At 41.7% G+C, this 26,714-nt stretch overlaps 1 protein-coding gene across 1 annotated transcript in view; it reads left to right on the plus strand.

Moving 5' to 3' along the window:
• Positions 1–1,937: 1,937 nt before the first annotated feature.
• The window catches only part of RFX8 (regulatory factor X8), an 84,955-nt gene continuing 60,178 nt past the window's right edge, over positions 1,938–26,714 (plus strand). Inside the window, exons 1-2 of the mRNA XM_057309074.1 lie at positions 1,938–1,969; positions 6,001–6,059. The gene's annotated coding sequence lies outside the window, so the exon portion shown is untranslated. The remainder of the gene's footprint in view (positions 1,970–6,000; positions 6,060–26,714) is intronic.

Raw genomic sequence — 26,714 nt, forward strand, 5'->3', positions numbered from 1 at the left:
CCCTAGGACCACTAATCTACATTCTGCTCCCTAGCAATTCATCCTTTCTGGAAATATCATATGAAAGGAATCATACAATATGTGGCTGTTTGTGTCTGGCCTCTTCCACCTAACATGATGTTTTTGAGGGTCATTCGCATTGTAGCATGTGTCAGAACTTTGCTCCTCTTCAGGGCTGAGTATTATTCCATTATAAGTCTAGACCATGTTGCTCATTCTTTATGAAGCCATCCTTGGCCTTGACTGCCTACCTGCCCACTTTCCTGTTTCCTATCTTTATTCTCCTCAAGGGCAGGAACTTCACTGCCCTTTTCCCAGCACCTTAGAGAATACCAAGGACATAACGGGAACTCAAATCTTTGTAGCCTGACTAGCCAGCTGACTTTTTCCATCCCCTCACACCGTTGCTGTTCTGCTTCCTTTCAGGGTTTGCCCAGCAGAAAGCAATTACCACCATCCAATCTAAGGTGCACGCTTGGGCTGGCTCCTTTCAGGCTTTCCTCTAAATGAGTTAATAGTGCAGGATGGGGTCACCTTCGTTTGCAAAGCCCTAGCTTCCATCCCTTGGGCTGACAGGTATTTGGAGGCCCATCTGAAGGTCTAGAAATAGGACAGCTGTCCACATGGGGAACACTGCACTGCAGCCATCTAAGCCTCACAAGCACCGAGCAGACTCCTGCCATGTCATGGGCAGGATGGGATGGGAGGCGATGGGGAACAAGGGCCGCTGTGAGGGGACCTCCCTGATTACCCTTGGGTAACCTCCATACTTCTTTGGGGCTCCCTCACATTCTCCCTCTGTGTGCCAGGCTCTGCACCTCTTAATGCCTCTCAGATCTGGAACATCTTTTCTTTTATGGGGCAATTATGGGACAACAAAAACCAATTCTTGTTCTTGCGACTTTCCCCCAAGTGCCCAAAGCCAGGAAACCCCTTTGCCACCTGCTAACCCATCACGTCCATCAGAATAGTCGGTGTTTGAAGGGAAGTTTGTGCATATCTCAAAAACAGTAAACTGCTTCCAGGGTCTCTTATGGGTAATATTCTGGAATAAAATGGTGACTGGGATCAAGTCCCTGCCATCAGGAACTACTTGAGCTGGGCTATGTAGTTTACCATCCACGTGACCAGCAGCTGACTGTTTGGTTCTGATAATTGAATTAGACATGTTTTCTTCAGAGGTGACAGACAGCTTAGCCTCCCAGCTCTAGCAGCTCATTTTCAAACTTCTCTCCAGTAACATTATTTCAATATATGTAGCACAGAAGTGCTTAAAGTGCACTTTGTTAAATAATGTGAAAGCTTCTTCTATAAATAGACTAAAAAGAAGAATCTTTTTAAAAAAGCAATAAATCTCCTCATATTGCCACTTGCATGACTCATGAGAATGGCTTTCAGAAATATTTTTCCCAAAGGTTACAAAATGCCTTGCATCATAGGTGGCTCTTTGATTTGGTAATAAAAAGTGATCACAGTGGCCTATTAATTTACAGAGACTAATTCAAGCCTCGGGATACAGTCCAGAATTTTGTAGGCAGTTACTAACAGCTGCAAAAAACCCCGTGCATCCTAGGCCAGAGGAGAATCATCATAAAAATTACAGCAATGAAATCTGCAAGGATTAAGGAGCAGGAACACTGCAACGGCAGCCAGACTGATTTCCGCCATAGAAAATACATCACATAGGTGACTAGCCTTCCGGGATTTAATTTTGACTCAGGAAACCATGTGAGCATCTATTATGTGCCAGGGATGTACATGGACCATAAATACAAAACTGCTGTGATACACTCAATCTCAGAGAAAGCACCTTCCTTTTAGAAGCACAGTGGAAATGTACTCTTGTCCGAGAGCTGGGAAAGTTCCTCAGAACAACTGTCACCTGTCCATCATTTGGGTATAGGGTAGGGAAAGGAGAAGAGAGGAAGCCCAGATGACTCAAGGCTTCCTAGCTTGGATATCAGGACAGGTAAGAGTAGACTAACCAAGAATTCAGGGGTAGGCTTAGAAGGCTCCGGGGGCTGAATTTGAAACTGACGTTGGAGGTGCCTGAAGAATTTTTGTATGGCTCTTGGGGAATATGGCAACAACAGTGACAATATAGTTTATCTTTTCAGTTCTGTTTATTTCCTTTTTTTTTTTTAAGACTACAAACACACTCCATTTCATACTCTTTTCAAGGCCGATTGCTAATCTTCTATCGCTGGAGTTCTTAAATTATTCTTGGCTATAGACTTGAATTTGTATGAACTTAGAGCTCTCCTTTGTTTTCTCATCCCATGCTGGGGGAACCCAGATAATTTCTGGTCACAGCTGCAGATCTGTGGTTGTAACTGATCTCCTGGAAAATAGCCGTAAAGTTGCTGAAATTATCCTTTTAAGATTTTTACTTCGTTTCATGACATAAAATACTTTAGCTTTGTTCTTGTGGCTAGATCTCCATTTTTGGCATTTCCCCAACCACGCTGTATTATCAAAGAGCTTCATGCATTTTTAAACAAAAAATTATCCTACTTTCCAGAGGCTTTCATTTCTTTTTCCAGGGACTTCAACTTTTTAAAGATCAATTACACTTGCAAAAAAATCCAGAACGTAGCTAACTGTTGCTCCCCTTACCTACTGCATTGCATGTAGACTTTTTACTTCTCCTTTAAATACATTGGTAGAAATTGTATTCAATCTTTTGTTTTTATGGTCAGATCATTTTTTCTCAGCATGTTGTTGTTTATTATTAGGTAATTGATTTTTCCTTACATACTTAAATTTGTTGCTGCGTAACGATTACCCAACCTCCACAACATACAGAATATGTAACATCAGTCCCTACCTTCCAAGAAGTTATTCTTTTAAATATCAGCTGCAAAAGTACATATATTACTTTATCTTGCTATTTGAATCAGAAAGTATATTTTAAAAGATCAACTACAAAAAATACAGAACTTACACATGGCAAAAATTCACCCAAACAATAAATAAATTAGCTAATTAATAAAACAAAGAAAAGGAGAGGGAAATATTTGCCAGTTATCCAACTGAATGGTTAACATCCAAATTACAATGTTTACCAAAGAAAGGGCTCTTATGAATCAATAAGAAAAAGCCAAGCACCTTAATAGAAAATCAGGCAAAGAATGATTAATCAATTCACAAGAGAAATTTTTTTTTTTAAAGATTTTTATTTATTTATTTGACAGAGATAGAGACAGCCAGCGAGAGAGGGAACACAAGCAGGGGGAGTGGGAGAGGAAGAAGCAGGCTCCTAGCAGAGGAGCCTGATGTGGGGCTCGATCCCATAACACCGGGATCACGCCCTGAGCCGAAGGCAGGCGCTTAACCGCTGTGCCACCCAGGCGCCCCGACACAAGAGAAATTTGAAAGCCATGAAACATGAAAAACAACTCTCCTAATAATCAAAGAAATAAAATTTAAAGTAGAAATGAGAAAAAAAACATGAATTAGGTTAGTAACATTTTTTTTTAATTGGCTTAAAAAACAAACCACAAACATCTAATATTGACCAGGATATGAAGAAAGGGTAGGCTGGCAGGAAAAATAGGAGCAACTTTTCTATAGAGTATTTTGACAGTATCTATTAAAAAATTAAACATGCTTGCTCCTTACCTCAACGATTCCATGTCTAGGAAAATATACTAAGAATCATCCACTTGTATAGCAAACTCTAGAATTCGCTCTGTTGTTTAAACTGAGGGGACTGGGGGCGCCTGGGTGGCTTAGTCAGTTAAGCATCTAGCTCTTGGTTTTGGCTCAGGTCATGACCTCACGGTCGTGAGATCAAGCCCCACATCTGTCTCTGCGCTCAGCAGGAGTCTGCTTGAGATTCTCTGTCTCCCTCTCTCTCTGCCCCTCTTCCTCCTCTGTCTCTCTCTCTCTTTCTCAAATAAATAGATCTTTTGAAAAAATTAAAAAATAAAATGAGGGGACTGGATAAAATTTCCTGTTTGATAATAAAAAATATTGCCTTAATAATAATAATAATAATAATAATAATAATAATAATATATTGCCTTTCTAGTAATAATAAAGAATATTGCTTCTTATAACAATAAGAAAGCTATTACTATTGAGAAGAAAAACAGTATGTGAGTGAGGTTTTCCAAAAATAAATAGAATATTATTCATTTAGGGGCGCCTGGGTGGCTCAGTCGATTAAGTGTCTGCCTTTGGCTCAGGTCAGGTCATGATCCCAGGGTCCTAGGATTTAGCCCCATGTCGGGCTCCTTGCTCAGCAGGGAGACTGCTTCTGCCTTTCTTTCCCTCTGCCCCTCCCCCCTACTCATGCTCTCTCTCACTCTCTATCTCAAATAAATAAAAATCTTAAAAAAGAATATTATTCATTTATATACTATATATATATGTCATAGAGAGAAACATTTATGTACCATAAAGAGAAGCAATAATGCCTCATTCATTTGACATAGGTTGGGGAACCCGGACATGACTGGGTGCTGGGAGTGTCTGTCAAACATTAAGGTAACACAAGGGTCCATTTAAACTAGCATAGTGTTGATAGCTAAGAAAGTATTATGGAGTCGAGGTTCAGTTGACTCTATTGTCATTTATTCCAGAATCATTTTTAAGTAGATACATTAATTGATCGTGTGAAAATAGCTCTTATAAATTTAAGCAGATACGGAAAAAAGTAATGTTAGTTTCTCAAATTCATTTTTTCCCACAGTACAGTGTTTAATTTAAACCTGTGAATAAAATAATGAATAAATACCTAATAATTTGTTGAGTTTTATTGTGACCTTTAAATTTATATATAAATTGAAAGAGGCAATAAAATAGTTTCAGTGTTACTAAATGGATTTTTACAAATAACCTAATCCTGAAGAAATTCTATTGAGTGTATTTCAAGACTCACAATTTCTCCATTACACACTGTTGTAGCATTTAATTCCCTAACCTCTTGCATTTTCGCTTATCTGTTTCTATGTTTTGTTGTATTTGTTATACATGTTAAAAAAAGCAAACCATGCAAAGTTGGGATTACAATACAAGGGTGACTGCATTTCCTTTCAGTGTCATTTAGGGACATTGCTGAACAGGCCAACTCAAGGATTATTTAGGGAATGTACCTTTGCTTGAGCTACTAATTACTACTGATTTGACCTGGATTCTTAATTGTAGATTTTTATCTAGTTAGGTTTGTAAATATTTCTGTCTGGTAAAGAAAGTTACACTCAAAGTTACGGTTTTCTTGCCCTGTTAGGACATTAACTAGTTTTGTCTCTAATACAAAGTGTTATAGGCTGAACTGTGTCCTCCCACCCCCGAATTCATATGTTAACGTCCTAACCCCCAGTACGTTGTGGTGTATTTGAAGACAAGATTTTTGAAAAGGTAATTAAGTTAAAATGAGGTCATGAGGATGGGCCCTAATCCAATCTGACTGGTGTCCTTGTAACAAGAGATCAGGACAAAGACGCACACAGAAGAATGACCCTGTGAAGACACAGGGAGAAGATGGCCAGCGACAAGCCAACAAGAGGGGCCTTGGGAAAAACCAACCCTGCCAACACTTTGATCTCTGACTTTTAGCCCCCAGAATCATGAGAAAATAAATCCCTGCTATTTAAGCCCCCAGTCTGTGGTATTTTGCAATGTTAGCCTCAATAAACAAATACACTTAGCAAAGCCATTTCAGTAGGCCTTTCCTGACTAAATGAATTCTTAAATTCCACTTTGAAACAGCTTTAATGTCATACTGAATCTCTCACTAATGTGTTAAATAAACCTTCTATATTTGTATGAAAGTCATGATTTTAAGATTTTGAACATTGTACTTTGACATAAGTTTTGTAAGAAGCCCATAACATTATCTCCCTGTTTTCCTATTTGATATTTATTCCATCTGGGTCCTCATTTCCAAATGCTCTTTTGTTAATTCTTTTGATACCTAATAACATATTGATCAATTGGTATGGTATGAGCCAATATTCTCATCAACTTTTATTCCTTGTTTTGTTTTGTTTCTAGTATCTCAGAGGGACTTCAGTTGAAGTGCCCTATGGCCAGCCTTCTTCCAGTTCATTCAGGTAATTCTACTTCCTTCTTTGTATTACCTTAGGTCTGAGGGAGCTGAGAGATTGCCTCTGAAGGGCCCATGCCCTGAAAGGCTTTTTTGATTAAAAAGAGCACACGGGCAAGGAAACTGAGCCTTTTCCTGGCTTAAGAAACCTGTTGAGGAGAAGTCAGTCTGGCCCATCACTGATGCTACTCTGCAGGGAGGGTGACATTGGATATTTTGTATCACGTTATTCAGTGATGTTAGCAGACATAAAATCTAATAGAACCCTTACCCAATTCATCTGAGACTTTATCTTTAATCTCACCCGTCAGAATCTGACACGTTATTCACAGCAAGGCATCCCTTATTTATATTACTAAAACATCTATTCCACATCACCAGGGTAGATTAAATTGCTTCCATTTACCAAAGACAGGGAATAGGCCCTCTCTTTACAAGGAGACGGTAGATAGTCGCTTTTATTTAGAAAAATATTAAGTAATGTTCAGTTAGAGAAACATGTATTAGCTTATTCAAAGCACTAGGAGCCAAGAAGGAAGCCCTTAGCCCAGTGCAGAGAACAGTATCACAGTATTTGGAATAACTATTAAATAATTATTTAATTTAGTAATTAATTTAAAATTACTAAATACATAATAAGTTGGTACTGATACATGCTACAATATGAATGATCCTTAAAAATATTGTACCAACTGAAAGAAGTCAGACACAAAAGACCATGTATTACATGATTCCACTGATATATGGAATGTCCAAACTGGGCAAACCCAGAGACAGACAGTAGATTACTGGTTGCCTAGGGATGGGAGGATGGAGGAGGTAGGGAATGACTACTAAGGTGTGCAGGTTTTCTTTAGGAGTAATAAAAATGTTCTAAAGTTGATTGTTGTGATAGGTGCACAACTCCATGAATATACTAAAAGCCATTGAATTTTACACTTCAAAGTTTCTGCTGGAATGAGTTTTCTGCCCAAGGTGGAGGATGGGTGGGGGCATGGTCATTCAGCCAGCAATCTTTTATCTATAACAACATGAAGCAGCAGGAACTCTCCACACTGCTGATGGTAGTGTACATTACTATGGCCCCTTTGAAAACAGTTTCTCATGTTGAATAAAATTGAAGAATTACATACCTTATGAACTAACAGTTCCACTGCTATGTATTTTTGGGGCAACAAGAATGCTTGCATGTGTGTACCAAAAGACATTTCATAGAAGCATTATTCAAAATAGTCCCAAACTATTGGAAACAACCTAAATATCCATGAATGGATAAATAAAGTGTGGTCGGTCATACAATGTGTATGACAATACAATCCTATGGAATGTTATACAGCAAAGAAAATGAATTAACTATAGCTAGATGAAGCAACATGGATGAATCTTAAAAATATAAGTAAAAAGAGTTCTGATGCAAAAAATTAAGTGTTTTCATATATAATAATTAAAATCAGTAAAACTATATTGTTTAAGGATGCATACTTAGGTGGTAAGGCTATAAAGAAAAGCAAAGATGGAATTATCTTCAAAGTCAGTATAGTAATTATATTTGTGAGGAGGAATTATGATTGAGAAGGTCCAAGAAAGGCAATATGCCATTTCTTAACTCAGTTGATGGTTACAAGAATGTTCACTTATTACTATAAAGTACTAAAGAGTTAGCGAACTACAACCTGTGGGTTAAATCCTGCCTGTCACTGTTTTTGTAAATAAAGATTTATTGGAAACACAGCCACACTCATTTGTTTATATAGTCTGTGGCTGCTTTGCACTGTAATGGCAGAGTTGAGTAGTTGAGAAAGAGACTATATGACCACAAAGCCTAAAATATTTACTAACTCGCCCTTACAGAAAACATTTGCCAACCCCTATTTTATACTAATTTGTTAAGCTTTATTTTATATTTAATGTGATTTTTGTAGTGCCTTATATTTCACAATTAAAAACAAGATTAAGAAAGAATGTGGTGTGATAAGTACAGTGATGGCACCATCATGTGGATAGGTTTTGGGGTCCACATGGGCAGGGCTTGGGGAGGGTCACATGAGAAGGGCTAGGAGGATAAGGAAATATTTTGGGCGGTTGATGCCTGAATGTGTCTTAATGGATGAGTAAGAATTGGTCAGATAAAAATGGTAGACTTCTACTTCTGGAAATTCAATGGGCTAGGTTACTCAGAATAATACTGTTGCTAAAAATTAATGAAAATTAATATAGGAAGGGGCGCCTGGGTGGCACAGTGGTTAAGCGTCTGCCTTCGGCTCAGGGCGTGATCCCGGTGTTATGGGATCGAGCCCCACATCAGGCTCCTCCGCTATGAGCCTGCTTCTTCCTCTCCCACTCCCCCTGCTTGTGTTCCCTCTCTCGCTGGCTGTCTCTATCTCTGTCGAATAAATAAACAAAATCTTTTAAAAAAAATTAATATAGGAAATACTTTAACATCTTTTTTTACCCACTCATCTTACCCACATCCTTTCTAGAGTCTGATGAGCATCAGCATCAAGCACCTTAACCCAGTGTTGGGTCATCCCACAGTGCCAGTTCAGTTTTCCAGATGTGGCCAACTAGGCACTCACATGTCACACCTGGCTCCATGTGAGCCAGGCTTCTTACCCATTTAAAGTTTGAGAATAGGTTCAGATTGCTTCAGCCCCAAGACTTTTACTAATTTTAAGTTTACTTTACTGTATATTAAAAACATCAAAGAGATGGGGCGCCTGGGTGGCACAGTGCTTAGGCGCCTGCCTTCGGCTCAGGGCGTGATCCCGGAGTTCTGGAATCGAGCCCCACATCAGGCTCCTCCGCTATGAGCCTGCTTCTTCCTCTCCCACTCCCCCTGCTTGTGTTCCCTCTCTCGCTGGCTGTCTCTATCTCTGTCAAATAAATAAATAAAATCTTTAAAAAAAAAAAATCAAAGAGCTGACAAGATAATAAGGAATTACCAAACCAAACTTCGAAGTGGAAACCTGTACAATTAAGTGAAGATCTGATGTTCCTTCTGGAGCATCTGCCAACTGGTCAAAATTGACCTTGGGGTTTTTTGGCCTCATGGGACAATGGGAGAAAAGTCAGTACCTACGGCATGCCTGGGGTGGAGTTGGTCTTAGGAGAGACCCTCCCTCCATAAAGCTGGGACCCAAAAAGTCTATTCCTTAAGCAAAATCCACAAGAAGACTTGAAGGAAATTGAATCAATACTGAGCAGAGTTTGGGAAATAAAAATTTCCCTAGAGTCCTAACCACAAGCTAGCCCTTGTGTGGATTTGCAGTCCATAAACATATCACCTGATGGTCCAGTACAACTCCAGGACTAGTAGTGTCCCAAGACTACTGGCAAAAATAAGCACAGATTCTCTTTTAGAGGAAAGCATCTTCAGCCTCAGGCAGATAAAACTCTAAAGATAGTTTTTCAAGAAAGAGGCCAATAGATAGCCAAAGCAAACAAGCATGAAAAGTAACCAGACATCTTGAGCAAGAACAAGTAAAATAGTAGATTGGAGAAACTGAACTTGGAACTTCAGATAATTAATTATCAGACAGCATATAAAACAAATAATGTTTTTTTTAAGATTTTTTAAATTTTTTTAAATTTAAATTTTAAATTTAAAGTTAAATTACTTTAAAAATCTTTAAAATCTCTACACCCAAGCAAACCCTGCTTGATCTCACAACTCTGAGATTCAGAGTTGCACACTTCAGTGACTAAGTCAGTCAGACACCCCTACGTAGTGTATTTTTAAAAAGAAATGCTCTTAAAAAGCTACAAAGCTTATGTCTGCAGGAAATAAGGAACTATAAAATGTGAGACAGCATATTTTAATAGTAATCAAACCAAACTTCTAGAAAAAAAATAATGATAGTTGAAATTAAAAACTCAATTAATGAATTAAACAAAAAAAAAGAAAAAGAAAAAGAAAAAATACATGAAGGGAGATTTAAAAACTGGGAAAATAGAGCAAGAGAGCCTAACATATATTTAATCAGAGTTCCAAAAGAGAAAGAGAAAGAATGGGATAAAAGAAACATTTGAAGAAATAATGGCTGAAATTTTTCCTCAACTGATGAAGACACTAATCCATAGATTCACGAAATCAGAGAAATCCCAGTCAGGATAAAATACAAGAAATTCACACATAAATCCGCCATGGCAAACCTGAAGGACACTAAAATCAATGAGAACTTAAAAGAAGACAGGGAGGAAAAAAAGGCAAAGAGTCTTCAAAGAAAAAGCAAACATATAGGGACGCCTGGGTGGCACAGCGGTTGAGCGCGTCTGCCTTCGGCTCAGGGCGTGATCCCGGCGTTATGGGATCGAGCCCCACATCAGGCTCTTCTGCTATGAGCCTGCTTCTTCCTCTCCCACTCCCCCTGCTTGTGTTCCCTCTCTCGCTGGCTGTCTCTATCTCTGCAAATAAATAAATAAAATCTTAAAAAAAAAAAAAAGAAAAAACAAACATATGACTGATTATTCAGCATCAGCCGTAGAAGCCAGAGGACAGTGGAATAATATCTTCAACACACTGAAGGCAATAAATGTCAGTCACGACTTCTAAACCCAGTGTACACGTCTTTCAAGAAAGTGAGCAAAATAAAGATATTTTTAGAAATAAAGCCTAAGTAGATAGATCTTCAATAAAGAGAATTCTAAAAGATAATCTTTAAGTAAAAGAAAAGTGATACCAGATGGAAATAGTATGACAAAAGAAGGAACAAAACACAAAGCAAAAGAAAATGGAGGGTATGTAGGTAGGTGAGCCAACCAAACCCTGCTTGTGTAAAACAAAATCTTATTGTGGGGGAGTGGCAAAAAGATAGAATTAAAATAAATCACGGCATGTATTTAGAAGGAGATAGAAAGGTAAATGAAGTTAAATGTTTTTAAGCTTCTGCTGTCGAGGAGTAGGCTAAATATATTGATTAATGTAAACTTTGATAAGTTAAATATTTATGTTTTAATTTCTAGAGTAATCTTTTAAAAAGTAGACACAGGATGTTACCTCCAAATTACTAGATGCTAAGAAATGGAATACTAAAAATGCTAAGTTAATCCAAAAGACAGCAAGAAAGGAGAGAAAAAGGATTTTTAAGTTTGTCATGAGATCAGAGGGTGCTCAACAAATAATGAAACTAGTAACACAGACATCACACAGTAGGAGGTCACTATGAAATGAAGTGAAAGCAGGCACTCTAAGCAGTTAGCAGAGGAAGGTACGAGATGAAAACAGGGGCAGAATCTCTATTTCACCATCTATTCAACCATGTGAGACTCAATGGGCCCCCAGCTTCCTCCAAAACAGCTGATGATCTCATGGTGTATTTTTAAACTTGTGTATTGTCCAAAGATGCTGTCATAGCTGTTGTCCATTTCATCCTCAAAACTGAATGGATCCACTCCTCAGTGGGATCCTGTCAGCCCCTAGTCTTTCGGGTTCACAAAAGTCATTTGACCATCAACCTGTATTGTGAGTGTTCCTCTCATTCCTGGCAAAGCTGCTTTATCCAGGAAGAAGAGTTGCCTTTGTTGGATTTGAGGAACTCTCTTCCTTGTACAAGACAAATAGTTTTTCAGCAATGTGAGAGCTGAGTTTGGGAGCCATTGTTTAAGCTTTCCTGTGCTGGGTTTTGTGATAAATTGAGACTTTTGTTTTGTTTTGTTTTTCTTCCTTGCAGAGGAAATCAAATGCAGCAGGCCTCCTTATGGTGGGCTGTATCTGATGTGGCAAAGGCAACAAAGTCAGGAAGTTCAAGTGATGGCTCCTAGGATGGGTCCAAGCTAAAATACCACCCCCACCTTATGAAATAGAAAATATTATGCTGAAGCAAACAATGCAAGAAATGGTCCTTTTTTAAGAAACACAAAACTCAAGTTCCTTATCATCTCTTTCTAGAGGACATTTCTCATTACTTTAGTCATTCAACAAATATTTATTCAGCACCTACCAGTATCTGTCCAGTGCTGTGCTAGTCAGTCCCTGCCTTAAGGAGCTCACTATATAGAGGAAGGACACAGAGCACACAGAGTGTTAGAGCCCAGCATAAACAATGCTATGATGGAATTGAGCCCAGGAGGTAGAGGAGGGCACTGGGGAACCCCCCACTTAAATCGGTTGAAGAAGAGGGGGTCTGGAAAGGCTTCCAGGACAAGGAGAGATTACGTTGAAATAGGCTGGAAAGAAGTTAGCCGGGAGAAGATGAACAGAAGCTAGAGATTCCAGGCAGAAAGAATGGGTTGTGCAAAGGCCCTGGGACATGCAAATGTGCAGCTCCTCAAGGGACTGCAAGTTCTGTGCTTTGGGGAGGTGCGTGAGGTGAGCTAGAAAATCAGATATTCAAACCTACATAATTTCTGTGTGCATATTTGAAACTACAGGCTCATAACTACAAAGAAGAAAAATCCTCAGGTGTGTGGTTACTTCACTGCAGTCATTTTTGGCAAACTGAGGATCCAGAGTATGACAGAAATGTGAACGATAGCAAAACTTTGTGTCACATATTTAGTTGCAATACAGATTGCAACTGTACGATCTTAAGCAAACTGCTTAACTTCGCTCTAGGGAATGGGTTTTGTTTTGTTTTTACCTCCAGAACAAAAATATTCCATAAATGGGTGGACATGACAGTGTTTTATAAGCTGATGAGCAAAGGTGATGTAATGGTTACAACACTGTGAGGGATTAGCATTGTTAGCACCGTCATGTTCATCATCGGCGCAAGATTTCCTTAGTCTCCCCAGCCCCCCCACATGACGAGACACAGAAGGAAAGGAAGGCTAGAGAAGATACAGTGGAGGAGACCGGAAGGGAGGGGCAGACTCCAGGATCTCAGAAGCGCTGGGGACAACTGACAGAGTGAAGGATGAGAGGAAGGTGCTTGCGGGTGTTTGGCTGGGCTGCACAAGGGGCAGGAAGGGGAAGTGGCTAATTGTGTGGTGGGCAGACAAAAAGTGAGTCTGTGAATCAACATTCTGTACGCTCAGCATATTTCTTGAGCAGTTGTGATCACACTCTTTTTATTTATTTATTTATTTATTTATTTACTTATTTATTTATTTACTTACTTACTTACTTATTTTGATAAAACTTCCAGAGCAAGGAAATGCCAGACTGCTCAGTGTATTCAGTTATAGGGGTTTTCCGTGCACAGCTAAAACATGAGTTCGAGTGCTAGCGAAGAGGAAAAGCAGAGAAAATTCATTTGCACTGTATCAGAACGCTGAACGTACAAAACATGACTGCATATGTATTTTTAATTTCCTATGTTAGCTCTCCTTGGATAGAGCCAAACTCTGGCTTAGATCCTGCTTGCCATCGGAAGGCCCAAGCTGTGTGCAACTATGGGAGGGAAGAGTGGGAGCTCCGAGGAACCAGAACTGTTTCTCTAGCCTCCCGTTCACACCACAGTCAGAGACGGTGCTCCTCTGCCACAGAGTGAGATGTGCTCACTAGGCCGCCCTTTTCTCCTCTCTGGGTATGCGGCAGTTGGCGGTTAGGGCCCCGGGGAAGGAGAGAAGGGAGAAGAAAAGCAGACAAAGGAAGCATGAGACAAGGACACTAAACTTCCTTTTTTGCTAAACCTCTAGAAACCATTTGGTTAACAGCAGCCTTCGCTTCCTGGGCCCCACGAGATCTGACTTATTCTGTGATATGGCTCATACCAGTGTTTCCCAAACTACATCCCATGGAATCCCAGTATCCTTCAAGATGTTTATCAGTGGTAAACAGTGTTATGTAAAAACAGACAAATAAATGGGGAGCGAGTGGGAATCTGTAGATAATTAAACTTGGAAACACTAAGTTAAATGAAGTTAAACAGACTTATCTACTCTAGGACTGCTCAGCAACTTTAATATAATACATCTGTGAATCACCAAGACAGAAATATAGTATTCGAAAGTTTCCAAAGAAGAATTTTTTGTATGCGTGTGCAGAACACTTAGTTCTGCAAGTGTTCTACAGAACACTAAGCCAGCATCCTAATAATTGCATATTGATAAAACACTAGTGTTAATTATGCTGTTAATAACATACTATGTTTGTATATTCTACATGCTGAAGAGAGTTCTAGGCAGATCTGAAATGTGTGTGTGTGTGTCTGTGTCTGTATCTGTGTCTGTGTCTATATGTGTGTAAATGTCTTTTATGCATCATCCCCCAGAATACATATACATATACATATATATGTGTGTGTATGAATGAATATATATATAGGCTTTTTATTATGAACATTTTTTAAGATTTTATTATTTATTATTTGTTTGAGAGAGAGAGTGCACAGGAGAGAGCATGAACGGGGGGCAGGGGCAGAGGGGGAGAGATAAGCAGACTCCCCACTGAGCAGGGATTCCCAACTCAGGGCTCGATCCCAGGACCCTGGGATCACAACCTGAGCCGAAGGCAGACACTTAACTGACTGAACCACACAGGTGCCCTTATTATGAACCATTTCAAACACGTGAAAATGCAGAGAGAGTATAATGAACTCCCTCCACCCCATGGCCTGGCTTCCACAGTCATCATTACCTGCCAATCTCATGTCTTCTATCCTCCCCTCTCTTCCTCCCCACCCCTGCCAACGGGGTTAATTTTGAAGAAAATCTCAGACATCCTCTCATTTCATCTGTAAATATTTGAATATGTTTCTCTAAAACAGATAAGGATTCTCTTTACAAACATAACCATAATAATATCACCATGCCAAAAATTTCAAAATAACCTATGTCATTTTAACTATTTCTTTTCAAGGAAAATTGTAAGATAGGCAACAGTCAAAAGTTTACTGAGCACTTACTATACCAGGCACTGCACTAAAGGCTTTATCGACTTTCTTTTTGCCTCACAGCCACACTGGGTGGTAGCTACTTTACTGCCCACTTTGTAACCAAGGAAACTGCCACTTAGACTTCCCCCAGTGTGCCCCAGGTGCTCTGCCACTTAATGGCTAAATGATTTGGGGACAAAGTCACTTCACATCCTTTCTAGTCTCCTTTTCCTCCCTGTGAAATGAGGCAAATATTATGCTCCTCTATACTTACAATCATCTAGGAGGCCCTAGGGAGGACTGCTGTCTTCTGCATGTATTGGGTACAAGGGGGGAAATCAGTATTTTAGTCCAAACTGCCAAAGTGAGTCCAATGTAATGATTCAGTCCGCCCTCTGAGATCATGCCCAGTCTCTTTAGGGAAACATGATTTATCTCTGTTTCATTTCCCTCCCCTGTTTTTCCCCAAGATGGACCCAGGCCGCAGTGGGGAGAGAGGTGGTTTACTGTGTGGGAGAACCACGTAACTCATGCTTAAACCATGGGTTTAAGGCAGGGCACTCTTCAGAATGGAGAAGAGAGCAAGAAACAGTTACACTAGGGCAGCAGGCATAAACTGGCACTGTTCCAGGCAAACTCCACCCAACATGGGTCCTTTCTCAGGCCTTGTCCTCTTCCCTGGCCCCCAGCATGCAAAGACAATGCCCTTGTCTTCATGGGTGCTGCCCACTCTGGTATGCAGCTGGCCATGGTTAGACCTCAGTCGCCCTCCAGGGTGGGACTTGTGTCTCCTTATTACCGAGGGCCCTATGGGCCCCTGAGATCTCACTCCGTCTTCATTATGTTCCCTGCCACAAGGCCCACCCTGTGGCCCTGAGTTTTATGTCCACTCTGACAACATCCTAGCTAGACTTTCAACCACTATCTTGTGTGTTCAATTCTATGGAATTTTGGGGGAGGTTAGCCCTATTTTCATTTCTATGTCTCTGTCAGGAGCAGTGATTGTTGTGGGGGGCTATATGGGCAGGTACCATGGTAACGTGTCCTCACTCCCCCAGGCCCTGGCATGCATATGGCTCATATAGGTGCTTCATAAATATATATCGAGTGAAAGACTCAAACCTAGCCCTCCCTCTGCTTAGTCTTCATATACCAAGTATACTTTGGAAGGGTCACCTCGAGGTTGCTGTGGGAGCACCCCGCTTCTCCCAGAATCCTCACTGAAAAAATAAATGACAAGTATTAAAACACATCAATTCATTATAAGAAAAGAAAATCTGCTAACACTAACTCATGTGAAAAGGCAGTCCGTCAGAGAACACAGAAGAATCTTGCAGAACTCAATTTCAGGACAGACAGCAGAGCCACTTGGGAACTAGAAGGTGACCAGGTATCTGCCCTCTCCAGCTCTCCCTGGCTCCGTGGCCTTTCCCCTCAGCTTCTCCTTGCTCATCTGCTTCCTCTGCAAGCTTCTAAGAAGTGTTACAAACTGAGCGGTCTGGCTGGGGAATGATCAGAGGCAGGTGGGAGAAGTATGACGTGGACCACTCCGTTGCAGGCAGGTGTGGAGGAGAGCCACTGCCCCAACAATGGCATGTGAAGATTGCATTTGAGAAAGAGGAACTCGACAACTGTTTACACCATGGACTAGCTCTTTGGGGTCTTCATTTTAGTGGTTTTTAACCCAGGTGAAAACAAGCTCCTATTCATAAGACATTCCTCAACAATCTTTAGGCACCTATCAGGATGGGTTTACTTTTGTCCTGCATCAAAGCATATAGGCAGATGCCCTTTATAAAGCACTCTCCTTGTGTCTCTCTGCTGGAAGATTCAATTCCTACTTAGCAGAAGGGGGTCACACAACCAGTTGAAAGGCAGGCGGTCTGCTATCCTTTAGCTGCTTTCAGAAAGATGTGTCAAACATGTGTTTTGTTTGGGGATGCTTTAGTGAAATTCATTTCATGGTGGGGATATCATGAGATAATTCCATGCAGAATAGCTGGGAGCAAAGAGCTATTGGAATATGTTTTTACCAAAGAATAATATGAACTGTGAGGAAAAATGAAGGTCTGTCACACCAGAAAGTCAGCTAAAACTACCATTTTAAAACTGCTTTTCAAAATAATTCCTCCATGCTCATAAACCTTTAAAATAGTATTCACACAACCCAAAACTGTTTGCATTAGTGCGCCTTTCCTCACTCCCTTAGAAAATTATTAAATGAATTAGGGCGTGATTTACAATGTTGCACATGATTATGATTTGAACAGGTTCCTTTTGACTTTATGGGACAGCTCAAATAGGATGACTTATTTAATTCCTCCTGTCCCTTTGCAAAAAAGGAAACCACTCTTCACTTTGTTTGCCTGGTTTTCTATCAGACTTCAGAAAGATCCCACTTTTAGTGTAGCAAGAGTTCCAATGTATTCCTCTACCAATTATTATTGACGAGCATTCTGTGATGAAGGCTGTTCCCTTTCATTCTATACATTCTCAGAGTTCCTCTGCAGATAATACTGTTTGTTATATACCACAGGTGGCCAGCCTTTCACGTGACCTTGCAAACGTTGGGGAGGGGGGAGACTGTGGATTGGTAGAAATTAACCTCTACAGAAATGCTTTGTCTCCAAGGTGCTCCAAATCATGGATTTCAGATCAAGAAATAGCAGAGATGTGCTTTGTGTGGAGTTTCTTTTCCAGCACATTCATGCCTGTGAATGTGGTGTACCAAATCAATTTCAACTAGAGCACAAACCAGACACTCCGTAGGTGAATCTAGAACAATGAAAATTTTAACATGTGATAGCAGTTTGGAATCTCTCCAATGAGACCGTTTTGCTCCAGGATAGTTTGAAAGTCTCCGTGGCTTATTGGTTTAGTGCGCAGTGGTCTTCGAAAGTCTCTTCCAGGTGATCTCTGTAATGTTCTGTCCGTGCAGATACTAACTACATTGTACATTCTTAACAAATGCATTATACTCGTTAGCTTTATTTAAAAATACATCTATTGCCTGAAGACACCTGGTGCATCCACAGAAAGTGAATAATTGTAAGGATTGAATGAAATTAAGCACCCCAGATCAGAGATGGTTTTTTGCAAGGATAAGGCACAGCTGGTGCCCTTTTAGAAGGTGAAATAAGACTAATTGGATAATCTAGAAACCAATTAGACGGAAGTAGGCAAAAGAAGTCACTGGTTAGCTGAAAGAGATATATTCTATGGCAGAGGGAGAAAAAGCTTGTTGTGCAAAAATGTGACATGAGGAATTGGAATTCTGTTTGATATGAACTTTAAGATTTCTTTTCCCTGTAATGGTATAGGACATTACTGGTCAGATGCTGAACCTGAGTTAGAGGGAGACTGGACCTTTCAGGTACAAGAGAGCATATGCATGGGTCTAGCTGTCTCATCAGTGAAAGCTACAAAAGGAAGTTTTTTGTTATGTCAGTTGCAATTAAACATTCTTTGAAAATAAAATGAATTTTAGAACTAATTCTACTCCGCAGTCTATGTGGCTATATGCTCAACCCAAATGAAAGCCTTAATTATGCTGCTAGTAAAAGAGTCACATGTAGAGGTAAGTGTCTTTTGCACATTTAGCACATTAGGAAGCACACAGTGAATAAATCTAAGAGTGTTATTGTATTAGCATGTACCTACTCAGAGTCTGCATCTATAAGAAGGCTGGTCAAATTAGGCACACCAGCTGTCACCTGTCATAGAAGAAATTAACTGGTCCTTTGGGTAGAGGGTGTGAAATTGACCCCATGGCTTCATGTCTATAGTCCTCTAACCAGCTGGCCGCAACAGCTCTGGAGCAAGGCAAAGTGAGGTTTGCATTTCATTGCATTTGATGTAGTAAACAGCAGAGACCGCTGGTCAACCAGAGGTTCATGGTGTTCCATTGTATTTCCAAGATCTGTTTCGGTGTCCGGTACTGACTCGAGCAAAGTAAATATGCAAATATCACATAATCATCAGTGACATAGTAAGACCTGAAGTTGGCCCTAACAAGTTGAGCCTAATAACAGTAAGGTCTTCTCTTGGTTATTTCCAGTCTCTGTGGAAATGAGTGGGCCTCTTGGGTATTTTCTTGGGTGGCAGGGAGCTGCTGCAGGACCTGCATGAAGAATGGAGCAGGAGCCAGGCTCTCAGCTTCCACGGGACACTGAGAAGGAGCTGCCCCACTGTAGGAGGCCCAGGATGTGAGCACTCAGGGCAAAGCAGAGCCGATGAAGCAGCCTGGCAGGGCTCCCGCCCAAGGTCCTAAGACCAGCTCTTTAGAAACAACCAGAGAAGAAGGGCTGAACTCAAGAAAGCTTCTTTGGAGAACCTTTCGTATCATGTCACTTGGTTGTTTCCTCTCTCCTCCTGCTAGGTCTTTATCACAGTTACCATTCAGCTTTCCCTGTTCAGCAGTTTCCCGGCACTACGTGAAACTAGGTGCTGCCGATCTGCTTTTTACCCACACAGTTGGCCTCCTATCACTGCCAGGTCATGAAGGAGTCTCTCCACATGCTCTTCCCCTTGGCTCCTAGCCTGAAAGGGGCTGATGTAGTGTTAAGTGTCCCCTACTGGATGGCTTTTTAAAGCCACCAGCCCTGAACAAGGAAATTGAGCTGAAAAGATGAAAAGGACAAACATCGGCCTCCATCACTTGTTTATGAGTCCTTTCTGCTTTACTGCCTACATCTACCCCCTCCCCTGGAAAAAAACCCTCCCCAAGTTTTCAGAACCAGGATGATTCCTGGTGCAGCTCCCCAAAGGGGACTCAGATGCCATCTGGGGTTGGCTCCAGTGACCTGGCCAAACTTCAAGACTCAGGCTGTTTAATGAATATCCTGTGATCTCTCCTCTGAAACTGCTTTTGAAGCCTTGTCCCTGATACCCTGATGATTGTGCCCCCACTGGAAGGAGAGCGCTGGCCCTGGAGACCTCTGATATGCCCCAGCAACTACTTTCTTATTTTTTTTTTTTTTATTTTGTAAGTAGGCTCCACGCCCAGCATGGAGCCCAATGTGAGGCTTGAACTCATGACTCTGAGATCAAGACCCAAGCTGAGACCAAGAGTCTGACACCCAACCAACTGAGCCACCCAGGCACCAAACCCCCCCACAGCAACTACTTTCTAGTGCTGTCATATGAAGGCAGTCATTGCTATTGGTTGAATGAATCTCTGCCCTGCTTCCAAAAGCGGTTCTCCAAATGTGTTCATGTGGTATTATTGGCAGAGGTGGGGTATCCTTTTTTTCTTTTTTCTTTCTTTCTTTCTTTCTTTCTTTCTTTCTTTCTTTCTTTCTTTCTTTCTTTCTTCCTTCCTTCCTTCCTTCCTTCCTCCCTCCCTCCCTCCCTTTCTTTCTTTCTTTCTTTCTTTCTTCCTTCCTTCCTTCCTTCCTTCCTCCCTCCCTCCCTCCCTCCCTCTCTCTCTTTCTTTCTTTCTTTCTTTCTTTCTTTCTTTTCTTTTTTTGTAGGCTCCATGCCCAGTGTGGAACCCAACATGGGGCTTGAACTCATGACCCCGAGATCAAGACCCGAGCTGAGATCAAGAGTCAGATGCTTAACTGACTGAGCCACCCAGGCACCCTGGGGTATCTTTTTTTTTTGAGGCAGATTTTTAAAAATTGTGGTCAAATATGCATAATATAAAATTTACCATTTTAACCAGTTTTAAGTGTGTAATTCAGTGGCATTAAGGACATTTACATTGTGCAACTATTGACACTATTAATCTCCAGAAATTTTCCCTCATCCCAAGCCTGTGCTCATTAAACAACATCTCCCCATTTCTCCTCTCCCAGCCCCTGGTAATTACAATTCTTTCTGTCTCTCTGAGTTTGACTATACTAGGTATTTAATATAAGTGGAATCATCCTTTTGTGACTGGCTTATTTCATTTAGCATAATGTCTTCAAGGTTCATCCATGTTGTAGCTTGTAATAGAATTTCATTCCTTTTTAAGGCTGAATAACATTCCAAAGTATGTAAATACAAATACTACATTTTGTTTATCCACTCATCCATAGATGGACACTTGGGTTGCTTCTACCTTTTGGCTATTATGAATAGTACTGCTATGAATGGAGGGTACAAATTACAAATATCTGTTTGAGTCTCTGCTTTCAGTTCTTTTGGGTACTGAAGGGATTCAGAACCAGTCTCCCCAAAATGTGCCACTTTGGCATGTGGACTATTTTAAGCTGCAGGCAATTGAGACCCTGTGGGCTTAAGAGAAACTTTGCCCCTCCCTTAATTACCTAGAAGAATCTAAATTGGGGATCTTTCCCAGAATAAAATTACTACCAGAGATAAATTTTATGAGTGACCCATCCAAATGGCAGGGCAAACATCTAATTACCAAACATTTGCCATTTTCTTATTGCTCTGTGAATTGCCCTATTCCCCTTTGAAACCCAGGCCCCTATCCCATTCCTCAGCTCAGAATGGCATATATACCTCATTTTACCTTTCTGTCTTTATACCTCTCATGTATGTGGAGGTCTTCTCCTGTTAATTGTCTGATGTAAATTTTATTCTTAGGCCAGCCAGAAGAATCTTTGAAAGGTAAAGGAAAAATTTGCCTCCCCCACCGTACATACCCAAGAGTGTAACTGATGGATCATATGTTGATTCTATTTTTAATTTTTTTGAGAAACTGCCTGTATTTATAGCAGCTGCACTATTTTACATTCCCACCAGCCATGAGCAAGGTTCTAGTTTCTTCACATCTTCACCAACTGTTGTTATTTCCTTGTCTTTATTTCTTATTTTTAATAATAGCAACCCCAATGAGTGCGGAGTGGTATTTCATTGATTTTAATTTGCATTTCACTAATGGCCAGTGAGGTTTAGCATCTCTCCACATGCTTATTAGCCATTTGTATATCTTCTTTTGGAGGAGATATTCAAGTCCTTTGCCCATTTTCTAATTGGAATGTTTTGTTGCTGCTGTTGTTGAGTTGTCAAGTGTCTTTTTAACCGAGATGAAGAAACCTGTATGAGAGGACTTTGAAGCAGTAAGCAGCCAAAGTAGCAGTTGCCTGACTGAGCTCCTCTTCGTGCCACACGCCCTACATTTATTAGTTCGCAACCAAGCAATTCCTAGTAAGTGAAGTAAGGTTGGGAGAGAGTAAGCAGTTTGACATCGCGGATCAGCCACGCGCACATATAGCTCCTGAGGGCAAGGCCTGTCTGGTTCTGGGGGATCATCCAGGGCAGCGGTTCTCAACACAAGCTGCCAGTGAAGTTATCTGGGGTCGGCCTCTCAAAGGTCCTGTTGCCGGCTCCCCTCAAAACTCCCAGGACCAGTGGTTCTCAGTCCCGCATCCACACCAGCATCACTAAACTCCTGGGGAGGTTGTAAAAGCCGGTTTGCCTGGGCCGCTCCCACCCCCAGACCAATTAGATCAGAACCTCTGGGGTTGGCTCTTGGGCGTCAGTATTTTTGAAAACTGCTCAGGTAATTCCAAAGGCAAGCAGGGTTGAGGACCACTGCTAGTCACCACTGCTGTGACCTGATTTGAAACTTACACATTGGTTTTTGCTTGTTGCTTTCTCGTTTGTTTGATGGATTAGCATGGGAAGAGCGCCTTCTGTACTTCTGTCTTTCCATCTTTTATCTAGGGGCCGGCCACCCCGTGCCCCCACCCCCCGCCCCCAATAACCTTCACAGCAGGACGCAGGGCGCGCGACCCAGCGGCCTCCCCGCGCCCCTGGGGCTCCGGCAGGGAAGCCGCGCCGCTCCGCGCCCCCCCCCCCCGCGCCCCCCGCGCGCCCCGCTCTAAAGTAAACACCCAGCAGCCTGGGCGGCCCGACGGGTGCAGAGCAGCCGCCCGCTCCCTGGTTCGGTGCGCCTGGCCCTAGTTGGGACCATGGCTGAGGATGTGCCGGCCTCCCCATCCCGCAGCGCGGGCACCCGGGGCCTGCACAGCGACATCATCCAGTGGTGAGCTGCCCCGGGCGCCTTCCCACCGGGCCGGGTTTCGAGGTCTGAGCTCTGGGCCGATAGAATGGAAGAGGTGGGGCAGGGAAGGGAGGAAACGTCACTGCCTCTGCTGCTGTCCCCAGGACCTCGGGCCAGTGCCCAGTGCGAGGAGCGACCGCCGGTGCTCCGGGAGCCCTGATAAATAGGTCTAGAAGGACACCCAGAACCAGTGACTTTTGCTGCTGGCTCGCCAGAGCAGCGGATGGGACTGGACACACACACACACACACACACACACTGTAAAGGCCTCCTGGTGTGGGTTTTCTATGTGGGGGCTTCCCTGTTGGTCACGCTGACCGCGGGAAGCAATCCGGACTGCCCCTCACCGGGGGGCCTGTTGGTTGGACCAGCTCTTACATACACATCTGAAGGCACGTGGGCGTTGGCCACGAGAGGAAATGTTTCCCCTTGGTATGAGATCCAGAATGGGATGTTTTCTAACTTAAAGCAAAGCAATTTTTAGCTTTAACAATGCATTCCACATTGTTTGTGAAATTCACTTCTGGCTATTTAAATAGGGGCAGAAAAACTGGAAAGAAAAATATCGTTAGCCCCTGGGACTGATGAACTCATGGGTTTGTAGCTTTTAATAAATAGGAAAATAATTGAAACCAGTCCTAAAACCTAAAACCTAAGTTTTGTAAGGTGAATAAATAGCAGAGAGCTGATTACTTTTTAAAAAGGTTTTAAGGAATATTTCTCAGGAAAGACTTTCTGAAAAAGTTATGTGAGCAAAATAGAAAAATGAAGGGTGTGTTTGTGATCATAACATGAAAATGCCTTAAGTTTTACCCTTTTCTTCCAAGAGAAAATTTTTGATATAGTTTATGTTGCATAAGAGAAAAAAATCGAAAGAATACATATTAGAGCACACAACAATTTTCAGAATACTATACAGCTGTGCTCTCTTTCTTTTACACTCACTGACTCAGACCCCTCAGCAGAGTGGCTCCTTCTTAGAAGAAAGAATTATGAGGATGCCTTTGTCAACCATTCCAGGTCACCATTTAGTAAGTTAGAGTTTCTGGAGTTTGCATTATATTCCAGAGACTTGAAAGAATGATTAGAGATGACACAGTGCAGGCTGCCCATAGTGCAGTTGCCCTAAATCAATTAGGATGGTGTACCATTTTAGCAGTGAGCCAAACTAATTCGAGTCCTATGCCATGAATTCCTACCCACCCCTACAGGCCTCTAAAACACAGAGGTCATGCTCTTCGAGTTTGGGGAGCAGGTGGAGCAATCAAGATGAGGAGGGCATAGCTTTCTGTGGAGGACTGCTCTTTAGGCATTTAGTCTCTGAGGTGGGATGTTTAACAGATCATTGGTACTGGTGGTTTTAACATTGGCATTAAAAATACAGCCCCAGCCACTTTGCACCCATTAGGATAGCCATTATCAAACAAACAAAAATAGAAAATAACAAGTGTTGTCAAAAATGTGGAGAAATTGGAGCCCTTGTGCACTTTTGGTGGAAATGTAAAATGGTGTAGCCATTAAGAAAAACAATATGGCGGCACCTCAAAAAATTGAAATAGAACTACCGTATGATCCAGCAATTCCACTTCAGGATATGTACCCCCAAAGAATTGAAAACAGGAACTCAAGCGGATTTTTGCACACCCATGTGTATAACAGCATTATACACAATAGCCAAAAGGTGGAAACAATCCAAGTGTCCATTAACAGATGAGTGAATAAAATGTGATACGTACATACAATGGACTATTACTCAGGCTTAAAAAAAGGAGGAAATTCTGATACATGCTACAATATGGATGAAACTTGAAGACATTATGCTAAATGAAATAAGCCAGTCACAAAAGGACAGATACTGTATGAGTCCACTTGTATGAGGTACCTAAAGTAGTCCCATTCATAGAGGCAGAAAGTAGAATGGTGGGTGCCAGGTACTTGGGGAGAGAGAAAGAGGAGTTAGTGTTTAATGGGTACAGGATTTCAGTTTTGCAAAATGCAAAGAGTTCTTTGGGTGGATGGTGGTGATGGTTGCACAACAGTGTGAAGGTGCTTAATGCTGCTGAACTGTACATTTTAAAATGGTAAATTTTGTTATATGTATTTTATCACAATTAAAAAATAAATGTATATTTAGGGGCGCCTGGGTGGCACAGCGGTTAAGCGTCTGCCTTCGGCTCAGGGCGTGATCCCGGCGTTATGGGATCGAGCCCCACATCAGGCTCCTCTGCTGTGAGCCTGCTTCTTCCTCTCCCACTCCCCCTGCTTGTGTTCCCTCTCTCACTGTCTGTCTCTATCTCTGTCAGATAAATAAATAAAATCTTTAAAAAAAATAAAATTAAAATAAAATAAATGTTTTTTAAAAAAACCACACACACACACACACACACACACACACACGCACAGTAGAGCCACTCAGTTTGTAATCCAGAGCTTTGGCATCCTGGAAGGTATTAGAAGATGCCCAAGGAGACCAGTTTCCTGTCCAGACACTCTTTCTGCATGGAAGACAGAGAGGGGGCTGATTATTGTCACATGGAAGAAACATTCCACTTTCAGCATTGCTTCGTTACTTCATTTCCAGTCACTAGTTAGGTCCCCAGCATTCCTTAGAGACTTCAGTGCCACTGTCATAAACACGATAAATTCTCCAAGGAGAAAGGTCCTGCAAGGAGCAGGACAGTCTCCAGGACCAGAAGTAATAGACATTTTCTGTTTCACAGACAGAGAGGACTGTAGGAATGGGGAGAGAAGTGATCAGACCTCGGGGGAGCACAAAGGGAGGAAGAGCAGTGACTTGACTTCCCCTGCTGGGGAGTGCAGACCGAACAGGTCTGACTGGGTGGGACCTCTGTCTTCAGACCTCAGATGAAACTACTACGCATCTCCTAATCCCTATGCATGCTGAGCCTGGCCATAATCTAAAATAATGTCTCCCACATATAATATGGCTTTTGCAAATGTCTGCAGACTGTTGAAATTAATGAAATGCAAGTTTATTTGAAAGATACAGAATTCATAGGAGCTTTTGATCAGACTGAATCAGGGTACTATAATTCCCAGCGTGTGTAATTCCTAGCGTTACATTTTTCTTTATCATGGAAAGGTGCGCTCAGAAAAAATGTTAGAGTTGGGCGCCTGGGTAGCGCAGTCGTTAAGCGTCTGCCTTCGGCTCAGGGCGTGATCCCGGCGTTCCGGCATCAAGTGCCACATCAGGCTCCTCTGCTGGGAGCCTGCTTCTTCCTCTCCCACTCCCCTGCTGTGTTCCCTCTCTTGCTGGCTGTCTCTCTGTCACATAAATAAATAAAATCTTTAAAAAAAAAATGTTAGAGTCGCAATGCTAGGTATGTGCACTCTGATGCTGGCTACTATCAGCTTGTCCATCACTCAAAACAAGGAGAACAACATTAATGTCCTTACCATCTTAGCAATCAACTTCATCTGATGGTGAGACCTGGTAAATACTGTTCTTAGGCATCTAAGCAAGGAATTCGGTGATTGATTCATCCCACACCTTTCTAATCATGGATCACCAAAACACATTTTGGTGGCACAATGTAAAATCCTTAACCAATCTCACCTGCCAGTAGTTCTGCTCAGCCCTACTGCCTACACTCCCCCCACCCCCATCAGCCTCTCCTTGGACTCAAATGTCATTGAAAGCCAGGCTCATTTGCTGCAGGTGTTTCTGGGCTGCCAGTCTGCCAATAGGGACGTCTTTCTTACTTCCTCTGAATATTTTGGAGGTAGACACTAAAACGACACCAAGAAGAGCTTCCATGTGCCAAGAAGTGTACTCGGTACATCATGTGCTTGTTTTCTAGTCCCAAAAGCTCTAGGCAGTATCTCAGAGTCAGAATGCAAGCCTGCCTATGAGGTGCAAAGCCCTGGGTAATACTCATGGTCATAATTTTGAGGGGCACCTGGGTGACTCCGTTAGTAGAGCATG

This window comes from Ursus arctos, unplaced genomic scaffold (assembly GCF_023065955.2).
Source record: "Ursus arctos isolate Adak ecotype North America unplaced genomic scaffold, UrsArc2.0 scaffold_8, whole genome shotgun sequence".
Classification (NCBI taxonomy): Eukaryota; Metazoa; Chordata; class Mammalia; order Carnivora; family Ursidae; genus Ursus; species Ursus arctos.